Source organism: Phyllobates terribilis, unplaced genomic scaffold, assembly GCF_046119375.1.
Source record: "Phyllobates terribilis strain yellow unplaced genomic scaffold, ASM4611937v1 Scaffold_3__8_contigs__length_932513732, whole genome shotgun sequence".
Classification (NCBI taxonomy): domain Eukaryota; kingdom Metazoa; phylum Chordata; class Amphibia; order Anura; family Dendrobatidae; genus Phyllobates; species Phyllobates terribilis.
The window spans coordinates 307,274,173-307,285,846 of NW_027362763.1; positions in this window are offsets into that span (position 1 = coordinate 307,274,173).

An 11,674-nucleotide genomic window follows, 5' to 3' on the forward strand; every position below is an offset into this window, starting at 1 on the left:
GCTACATTACAACCTGTGTTTAAATATTTCTGGAATCCAATTTGTGTGTGATGTATCAGCACTAAATAGTCTGGTGAAGTGAGAAAAATATAGGCATAAATTAAATTTATGGGATCAAATAACTAAAAATTGGCATGTGCATATGTATTCACCCCTTTTGCTATGAAGCCCCTAAAAATTTCTGGTGCAAGCAATTACCTTTATAAGTCACATACTTGGTGAAAAGAAGTCCACCTGTGTGCAATCTAAGTGTCACATGGTCTGTCAGTATATGCACATCTTTTCTGAAAGGCCACAGAGGCTGCAACACCATTAAGCAAGAGGCACCACTAACCAAACAACACCATGAAGACCAAGGAGATATCCAAACAAGTCAGGGACAAAGTTGTTGAGAAGTACAAGTCAGGGTTGAGTTATAAAAAAAAAAACCCAATCTCTGAGGACACCCTGGAGCACCATCAAATCCATTGTCATCAAATGGAAAGAACATGGTACCACAACAAAACTGCCAAGAGAGGTCCTCCCGCCAATACTCTCAGCCTGGGCAAGGAGGGCATTAATCAGAGGTAGCACAGAGACCAAAGGTATCCCTGAAGGAGCTGCAGAGTTTCCAAGCAGAGACTGAAGTATCTGTCTGTGAAGAATATTGGGGGGAATTTAATGGTGGCTTACAATCTTTCTTCAGCATGTATAACTGTAACAGGACACCTGGCTCAGCAGGTGATCCAGCCACACCAGCTAGTATTCAAGCTCATACAGAATGACCTCCTGTGGAGCCCACGCTGCCTAACTGCTTTGTTGGACCCGGCCAATCTTATCACTGGTCAACAGCATTTTTGGTGCCAAAGATATTTCAACGAATTTAGGGTAACTTTGGGGTGCTGATTCTGAATATGTCATCAGTTTTGCCAGATTGGCTCTAGTTCTTGATATTTTCTGTAAAATGTGTAAAAAAAATGACGTAATTTGCTACACGCGCATTAACTTTATTGATATTGTCATGAATACTATAAATTAAACAAAGTAAATGTTGATTATAGTTTATTTTAACTAGTTTTAGAAAGTAATCTTCAAAAATGAACAAGACATGAAAGATAGGAGACATTTAATCTCTGGAAAAGCGCTTTTTATATGATTTTCTTCTATGTGAGCTTTTCGGGCAGTCACGCTGTAGATTCCAGCAGTAATCAGTCATCATATGTCTATCCCATCTGCCTTGGTACCTTTCCTCCATCACCATAATATCCTGATGAAATCTCTCCCCTTGTTCTTCGCTAAAATCTCCAAGATTTTCTGGAAATCTGTCCAAGTGACTGTGAAGATAATGTAATTTAATGCTCATGTGTACACCCAGATTTCTAAATCTCAATAGCATGTTTTGTACCAGTTCTTCATAATTGTCTGCCTTTTTATTTCCCAAGAAGTTCTTCACTACCAACACAAAACTACACCATGCAGCAGCTTCCATGTCATTCATTTCCTTAGGAAAATTTGAATCTTTAATGAGTTTCCGAATTTGAGGACCATCAAAGATTCCAGCCTTCAGTTTTTCGCTACTAAGACCAGGGAAAGATCTGCAGATGTACATGAAGCAATTACCATCTTTGTCTAATGCCTTGACGAACTGCTTCATTATTCCTAACTTTATGTGAAGTGGTGGTAGAATGATTTTTTCCCTGTCCACCAAAGGTTCGTTCACTATGTTTGATGCTCCTACTGTCAAGGTGTCCCTTGGAGGCCAATTCACTTTCTCCCAGTGCTGATGTTTTGCTCTACTATCCCACATGCAGATGAAGCAAGGATACTTTGTGTATCCACTTTGCTGTCCAAGTAAAAAGTTGACCATTTTTAAATCAACACATATCAGCCACGAATGTTCATGGTAGCACAGTTTCTCCAAGACCATTTTGACATTTTTGTATTGTTCTACAAGTTTAGTTGAGTGAGCTACTGGAAGAGATGCACACTGATTGCCATTGTTCAACAAAACACATTTCAAACTCCTTTTAGAACTATCTATGAAAAGCCTCCAGTCTTCAGGACGATATACTTGTAAACCCATTTGCAGCATCAGGCCAGGAATATCCTTACAATATACAAGTAGGTCATCTTCACAGAAAAATTGAAGAAGTGCTTCTTCTCAGGTCCTGTAAGATGTAATTTTAGTTCCAGGCATCAGACAATTTTTCTCACTTAGCCTGGAAGCTAAAAGTTCGGATGCACTTTTTGAGAGGTTGAGGTCTCTTATTAGATCGTTGAGCTCTCCTTGGGTAAATTGCGTAGGTGTTCTGAAACTTCCTTCATATTCTGGTTCACTTCCAGAACTAATGCTTAGCTCCATACCCTGCATTTCATCATCATCAGGTGGGGGAAGGTCAGGTAACATGGTAAACACAGGTACAGGCACATCTTCACAATGAGGGACAGGCCTTCTTGCAGATTCCATGTTAGGATACTCCCATTTTCGTTTCTTATGCTTATTGAATCCTTGCACTTGCACTGCACAGAAATAACAGTCATCATGATGATTTTTTTGCTCTCTCCACACCATTGGAACACCAAATTTGAAGCTTTTTCTTTGTCGTTTGCTCCATTTTCGTAATAATTCGATACATGCTTTGCACACTATGTGTGGTACCCAAAACTTGTCTTGGTCCCCAAGCATAACCCCAAAATAGGCCAAATACACTTTTTTTACGAAGTCTGTTATGTTTCTTCTATGTTTTGGCAGTGTATATTCACCACAAATGTAACAGAATGAGTCTGGATCGTTAAGGCAACTTCTTCTTGATGAGTTCATGCTTTTCACTGGAAAACAGACAACAACATAAAGTTAGTATAAAAATCAAGCTATGAACAAACTTCTAGAACACTAATTAACACAAAACTATATTGAGAACTGCTCAGTTCAAGTACTAATCTAAAGAAATTAATGAGATGACGCGTCGCATTTACCAACACGTGCTATAAATAAGATACCAAAAATCTCAAAAACTAGAGCCAATCTGGCAAAACTGATTGCATATTCAGAATCAGCACCCCAAAAATACCCCAAATTCATTAAAATATCTTTGGCACCAGAAAAAAAATATTTTTTTGTTGACCTGTGAATTATCTATCCTATGAATAGGTCTCAATTTGTTATTCCTTTAAGGTCTATACATTTTATTCAACCCATTTAAAACTTGAATTTCAGCTATATATTACCTCACAAGCCCTATACGAGTTATAATAAACTGGGGAAAATAATGAAATTTTCTAAAAGAAAAAGCATAGCAAGTATAACCAATCACAGGGCCTCTTTCACTTCTAATAGTGCGCTTGAAAAAATAAATCTGTGATGCGATTGGTTATGGCCAACACAAAGTTATTTTTCTTTTAGACACTTTTCACAAACCTGCCCCATTGCATCAGTTTTGCTCGGAGCGTTCTATGTGGATTTACTGTATAAATGTGATCCTAGATTCTGTTCATATAAAGAAATGACCTTTTTCTCCTCCTGTTCTGTATTACTATAATGAAGTAATATGAGAAGAAAACCCTTTGCATTTGGTGACAATAGTAAAAACATCCATCTTATGACTGTATATATTCTGCCATTCACCTGATATTAATCTGTGGTATAAATGCCGATATCTTGCATATAAATGTGCCTATATCGTGCTTCTCCAGAACAGGAGAGATCCCTGGCAGCTATGTTCTCTTTATCCACTGAATGTTTCTACTAACGCAAAATTGCAGAGTGTGAAATTGAAAAACATCTTCCCTTTCAGAATAAATCCTGTTTTATGGATATTTCCAATATCTTGATTTTACAATTCAGCCTGATACATGAACAAAAGCAAAGTAAAGCTGAAACAAATGGCTTCTTTACTACACTCTTGTCTTTATGGAGTGAGGGTCTCCTGGTACATTTGTAGGGTTTACCCATGCATCCACACTATATATCAAAGGAAGGACCGTGTTAGATATAATGTACAGTTCAGTGGAGAAAATAATCCCACTGAGAAATACTGTAGGTAAAAGCAAGTCTTCAGAGCTTGTTGTGTTCCCTTGGTTTCTGTGCGCACATCCTGATCTCACAGCTTGTCACCAAGTGCAGGTTAATGTTGGGAAACAAGGCGCCGTATGTTCCATTAATAAACGAGGCTGACCAGTTCATTAATGAGCCACTGCCTATTCAACCCCTCTCCCGACCCATAATGACCAGTATGCACAGTTTGTCTTTTCTTCACTGGTTAGAACAACAGTTCATGTAGTAAAACATTGTCATCCTAATGACAAAAATCAATCAATATGTTTACAGATTAGGAATAAGGAAAAATGAGGCAGTGTGATCAAAGTGAAAGCCTGACTTTACTTATCCGGTGATGCTAAGTTTCCTCTAAATGATCTTTTTACAAGATTATTATAGTTTATTGATTGTGTAACACACGCTTAGGTCACCCTGTATCTGCAGTTTGATTAATCTGCTTGGAAGATATCCGTATTAGCTCAGCATCCATCCCATCTGTCCAATGCTGCTTTTAATTAGAGCAGGATCCTACCTACCTAGGAGAGGTACAGTCATGGCTGAAAGTGTTGGCACCCTTGAAATTGCTCCAGAAAATGAAGTTTTTCTCACTGAAAATTATTTCAGTTACACATGTTTTGTCATATACATGTTTATTTCCTTTGTGTGTATTGGAAAAACACAAAAAAAACAGAAAAAGGCAAATTGAAAATAATTTCACTTAAAACCCCAAAAATGCGCAGGACAAAATTGTTGACAACCTCAAATTAAAGGGAATGTGTCATCCCCCTGTGCAATATCAGACCTCTACTATGGTCATACAGGTGATAGAAAAGTAAATCTATACTTACCTGTATGGCCGATAGCAGAGGTCTGATTGCAGAGAAATCTGGTTTTATAAAGTCCGCTACCCAGAGGCTTGGCGTCCGGAAGACGCCAAGCAAACCCCTCCTGTCTGCTTACTATTCCCCTAAATTGCCACCTCTGTGCTAAATTACCATATTCCCCCCTCCTCTGCACATCACAGGGCTATGGCGCAGTACGCAGCCAAACGGGGTCGGAGGGAAACAAAGCACGCTCCTTGGGAGTGGCGCTTTGCACATGCGCCGGAGGGGAGGCAGAGCCGTGCACGTAACAGGGCCCTGTGACGTGCAGGGGAGGGGGGGAATATTGTAATTTATCACAGAGGCAGCTATTTAGAGGAATAGTAAGCAGATAGGAGGGGTTTGCTTGGCATCCCCAGGATGCCAAGCCTCTGGAAAACAGACTTTATAAAACCAGATTTCTCTGCAATCAGATCTCTGCTATGGGCCATACAGATAATTATCTATTTACTTTTCTATACCCTGTATGGCTATAGTAGAGGTCTGATATCGCCCAGGGGGTGGCAGATTACCTTTAGTATTTCGTTGCACACCCTTTGGAATAAGTAACTGCAATCAATTACTTCCTATGACCATCAACAAGCTTCTTACACTTCTCAACTGGAATTTTGGAGCACTCTTCTTTTGCAAACTGCTCCAGGTCCCTGATATTTGAATGGTGCCTTCTCCCAACAGCAATTTTAAGATCTCTCCAGAGGTGTTCAATGGGATTTAGATCCGGACTCATTGCTGGCCACTTCAGAACTCTCCAATGCTTTGTTTCCATCCATTTCTGAGTGATTTTTGAAGTATATTTGGCGTCATTGTCCCCTGGAAGACACATGACCTAGGGCGCAAACCCAGCTTTCTGACACTGAGCACTACATTATGACCCAGAATCCTTTGGTAATCTTCAGATTTCATGATGCCTTGCACACAATCAAGGCACCCAGTGCCGGAGGCAGCAAAACATCCCCAAAACATCTTTGGACCGCCACCATATTTGACTGTGGGTACTGTGTTCTATTCTTTGTAGGCCTCATTCTGTTTTCGGTAAACAGTAGAATGATTTGCTTTACCAAAAAGCTCTATCTTGGTCTCATCTGTCCACAAGACTCTTTTCCAGAAGGATTTTGACTTACTCACATTCATTTTGGCAAACTGCAGTCTAGCTTTTTTTATGTCTCTGTGTCAGCAGTGGAGTCCTCATGGGTCTCCTGTCATAGTGTTTCATTTCATTCAAATGTTGACAAATAGTTTGCGCTGAAACTGATGCGCCCTGAGCCTGCAGGACAGCTTGGGACTTGATTCCGGCTGCTTATCCACCATCAGGACAATCCTGTATGGCAACCTTCCATCAATTTTTCTCTGCTATCCATATCCAGGGAGATTAGCTACAGTGCCATGGGTTGTAAACTTCTTGATTATGTTGCGCACCGTGGACAAAACAGCATCAAGATCTCTGGAGATGGGCTTGTAACCTTGAGATTGTTGATATTTTTAGACAATTTTGGTTCTTAAGTCCTCAGACAGTTCTCTTCTTTTCTTTCTGTTCTCCATGCTTAGTGTGGCACACACAGACACACAATGCAAAGATTGAGTCAACTTCCCCCCCTTTTTATCTGGTTTCAGGTGTTATTTCAATATTGCCCACACATGCTTGAAAAAAAATTGTTTACCCACAATTTTGGAAAGGTGACAACAATTTTCTCCAGCTCATTTTTGGGGTTTTGTGTGAAATTATGTCAAATTTGCCTTTTTTTCTCAGTTTTTTTTTTTGTTTCAATACACACAAACGAAATAAACACGTGTATAACAAAACAGGTGTAATTGCAATTATTTTCTGGGAGAAATACTTCATTTTATGGAACAATTTTAAGGGTGCCAACACTTTCGGCCATTACTGTAAGTCTGATTCCCATCTATAGCGATCACTTTGTCATTTGCAGTTGGGCCTGAACAATTTGATCAAAATGTCTGCTAAGTTGCTCAGTTTTATAAGTATAGTCAGTATTGTGGTAATGCAGTTCAGCATTTATATATTCAATGTTCACATATACTTTAGAAGGCTCTGAGTGCCGTTGCATTTGTTTGTATGATCTAGCAATGCAGTGACAGAAACCTGCACATGGTTATGTATTTTATTTTATGGTGACTAGCTCCAAATTGGCTGAGCAATCATCAGTCCAGCGCTGCTTATAAAGAAGCACTCCTCCCATCAAAGTTTTCCTCCTCTTTTATATATTTCAATCATCATATTATATAGCACTGTGCACTTACAATTGCTCAATTGCTCAAAACAGACTAGCTGAATCCTTCTAAGCTCTATGTAGAAACAAGAAGTCTATTTTCCCTGCATGATCCATCCCCTTCTTCAACTCCTGACCCAGCTGCTCCGCTCCAACTTCCCCCTGCCAGGGACTTTGCAGTGATGTAGAATTGTAGTTCCAATGATAACTTACAGGGAAAGGAGACTTCCTGTTTTTACATTGATCTTCGAAGGATTCATCTAGTCTGTTTTTAATCTAGTGATGTCATAGACCTAATAGAAAAGAAAATAATTAATTGGGTAGAAAGGCAAAATGAGCAATTGTAAGTACATAGTGCCATATAATGCGATATATATATTAATATATATTAAGAGGATAACATTTTTGATGGGAAGAGTGCTTCTTTAATTAGAGCTGGATGTTACCTGCCCTTTAAATTTGTAGGTCTTAGCCCAGGGGAGTGAAGTCTGCTAGTGTCCTATTTAAAGTCGTCACATTATTGTTGGCAGATGGGCCCCAACCATTCTAAGTATATCAATTTCATAAATATAGTCTTTATAGCAGTAATGTAGTAAAAAATGCATATATTCAATATTTATATACAGTATATGTTATCACACTCAGAGTGTAGTAGTATATGTTTGTTTGTGTGCAGTAGGTATGATCAGAGCAGCTTAGAGAGAACCATTTAAGAATCTACAGATACTTAGCGAACCTAGACGGAGTTGTCAACCATCGTAAAAATAGAGCACTTTTTTCACCTGTTCGTACAGAAGAAAAAAAATAAACTGATTTGTTCTTGATTTTTTTTGAGGCTGGAGAAACTTGTACAGATTACTATGACTGTAATTATCATAATTTTACAGTTCACAGTGAATGCAGCTAATCTCTTGATCTGAATTATGAGCATTAGATATACAGTGTATCACTTAAAATCTTAATGATCTGCTACAATTTTCCAATGTGTTCCTGAAAAATGTTGTCTGGCCATGATTCATTGCTAAATTATCCAGGAAGATTAAAAAAAATCAGGTTGTCGACCCGGAGTCTGATTTTAAACATGCAAAAAGCACCAATGAAGTTCATGTGGACAGGAGGCCAACAGTATCAGCAGGATGTTTTCATGAAGTACAGTGATTGTGCGTAATCTACAAGCCATAAATACACAAGTCCAGTCTGTCAACCAGCTGTTACCGTGCACTGTCATTAATAATCGGAATATTCAGGTCTATTGGCAATTGTTTCAATATGAAAGGCAGTACAGTAATACTTGACAGCTATACCTGCAACAAAAAGATACATAAATGTTAGAAAGTTATTGTAATTGCTTTTTTACCTTAATTGTATGCATTTTATGTATATCATGTACTGTAGGTATATAGTGTGTTCTGGAACATGTTTGTTTTTTATGTTGTATATTAGCACCTGATTACTCAAAAATAGCAAACACTTGTTTCTTAGGTCTATAAATATTTTGGGCTGATTAATATAGTCAGAAAGCCTATTTACTAAAGGGGTTGTCCGGACCAAATAGATAAGTCTGCAGTCACTCTGTGTGACTGCAGACTTATGAATCTCCCCAGGGCAGGCACTGTGCGCTGCGGGGATTCGCTGGTTTCTGACCTGGGACCGGAGGGCATGTACAGTGCCTACAAGTAGTATTCAACCCCCTGCATATTTAGCTGGTTGACACATGCGGAATTAACTTGGCATTGTGACATTTGTACTGTAGATCAGCCTGGAAGTGGGAAATGCACTGCAGCAAATTTTGTTTTTGTTTTTGTTTTTTTTGTTTTTTTAAAACGTAAAAAGTTAATTCAGAGTGTCATTTATTATTCAACCCCTCAAACCACAAGAATTCTGTTTGGTCCCCCTAAAGTATTAAGAAGTAGTTCAGGCACCAACAATAATGAGCTTCATATGTGTGGATTAAAGATCTCTTTTGCCAGCCTTTTCTGACTATTTAAGACCCTCCCCAAACTTGTGAACAGCACTCAGACATGGTCAACATGGGAAAGACAAAGGAGCATTCCAAGGCCATCAGAGACAAGATCGTGGAGGGTCACAAGGCTGGCAAGGGGTACAAAACCCTTTCCAAGGAGTTGGGCCTACCTGTCTCCACTGTTGGGAGCATCATCCGTAAGTGGAAGGCTTATGGAACTACTGTTAGCCTTCCACGGCCAGGACAGCCTTTGAAAGTGTCCTCCCGTGCCGAGGCCAGGCTTGTCCGAAGAGTCAAGGATAACCCAAGGACAACAAGGAAGGAGCTCCGGGAAGATCTCATGGCAGTGGGGACATTGGTTTCAGTCAATACCATAAGTAACGTACTCCACCGCAATGGTCTCCGTTCCAGACGAGCCCGTAAGGTACCTTTATTTTCAAAGCGTCATGTCAAGGCTCGTCTACAGTTTGCTCATGATCACTTGGAGGACTCTGAGACAGACTGGTTCAAGGTTCTATGGTCTGATGAGACCAAGATCGAGACCTTTGGTGCCAACCACACACGTGACATTTGTAGACTGGATGGCACTGCATACGACCCCAAGAATACCATCCCTACAGTCAAGCATGGTGGTGGCAGCATCATGCTGTGGGGCTGTTTCTCTGCCAAGGGGCCTGGCCATCTGGTCCGCATCCATGGGAAGATGGATAGCACGGCCTACCTGGAGATTTTGGCCAAGAACCTCCGCTCCTCCATCAAGGATCTTAAGATGGGTCGTAATTTCATCTTCCAACAAGACAACGACCCAAAGCACACAGCCAAGAAAACCAAGGCCTGGTTCAATAGGGAAAAAGTCAAGGTGTTGGAGTGGCCTAGTCAGTCTCCTGACCTTAACCCAATTGAAAACTTGTGGAAGGAGCTCAAGAATAAAGTCCACATGAGACACCCAAAGAACCTAGATAACTTGGAGAAGATCTGCATGGAGGAGTGGGCCAAGATAACTCCACAGACCTGTGCCGGCCTGATCAGGTCTTATAAAAGACGATTATTAGCTGTAATTGCAAACAAGGGTTATTCCACAAAATATTAAACATAGGGGTTGTATAATAATTGACCCACACTTTTATGTTTAAAATTTAATAAAATTCAACTGAGCAACATAACTTTTTGGTTTGTAAGATTTATGCTTCTGTTCATAAAACCTACTCTCGTTTGCAGTTTGAAGGCTCTAACTTATTTGCATCTTATCAAACCAGCTAAATCTGCAGGGGGTTGAATACTACTTGTAGGCACTGTATGAGTTATACACACTCCCAGCAAGTGGGTGCAGCCTTGCTCCCATACGCTTGTATGGAGCATGGCCGCGCCCTATAGTCAGCCACGCTCACTGGCTGGCCGCGTCGCTAGATGGGAGCAGCCTCTCTTAATACAAGTGTATGGAGCAAGCCCATGCCCACTAGACAGGCTCTGGCCGGGAGTATGTATAATTCATACATAGCCTCCAGTCCCGGGTCAGAAACTAGCTAATCCCCGCAGCACACAGTGTGTGCACTGGGGGGATTCATAAGTCTGCAGTCACACAGAGTGAATTCAGATTTATCAATTTGGACCGGTCAATCGCTTTAATGATTTTGCTAGTTCAATGATACAAGAAGCTTCTACTATAAAACTGAAGACAATATGCTTTTGTTAAATATAGCTGTAATTATAGTATATTCAACCTACCCCTTTTTTCCACTAAGCGCAGCAAAGTGCAAGTCACTTTCTGAAAGTAAATTTATGTTTACCGCACTTTTACTGAAACTAAAAAAAATATCATTGCTGAAGAATCCTATGGATTTGAGGCCGTGCTCCAGATATTTAAATCCGCAGAATACCCAATCTGTCAAAGATTTAGCTGACGTTTTGGCAGGGATCTCACACATTCCATTGTGAAAATGAAATCCACAGTAAAGTTTCCTATTTAATGCATGTTTTCATAATTGGACATTTTTCAAGGATACATTGTGGAAATAAATTCTACGATGTGCAAACATGTCTACAGGGCTTTATGTCATCCTCTAACTTTACATGATAATACCACCGTTCACACATTTAGTAGTTAAATATCTTTTTCGTGAAAGTTAAATATAGTTAATAATGTTTCTGGTAAACGAAGAAAGGTAAGGTAGATGCACTATGGAGCTCTATGGAACCTTTTTTAAGGCTTCATACAAAACACAATCATAATATGTTAGCATGTACTAGCTCTTAATATTTTTACCACTTCTAGTTCAGAAATATTCTTTGAATGACTAGCATATCTGAGATATTCCCACCAATTTTGTAATCATTAACAAGTTTACGAACTATGCTGGCCTCGCCAGAGCCATGATCTTCTGGATCTCTAAATCTACACTATCCCAAGTTAATCCCCTAGTCTATCCTCCCACTAAACATTACGAAAACTACATAACCTCTCTCATCCTCTAAACAGTTTTACATTCTACCTAATTCCTTACCATCTGACACATCAGGTAACTGACCTACTCCCATACCCACAAGATATCATCCAACCTACTAACTGTCTGTACTCCAGGAAAAATAA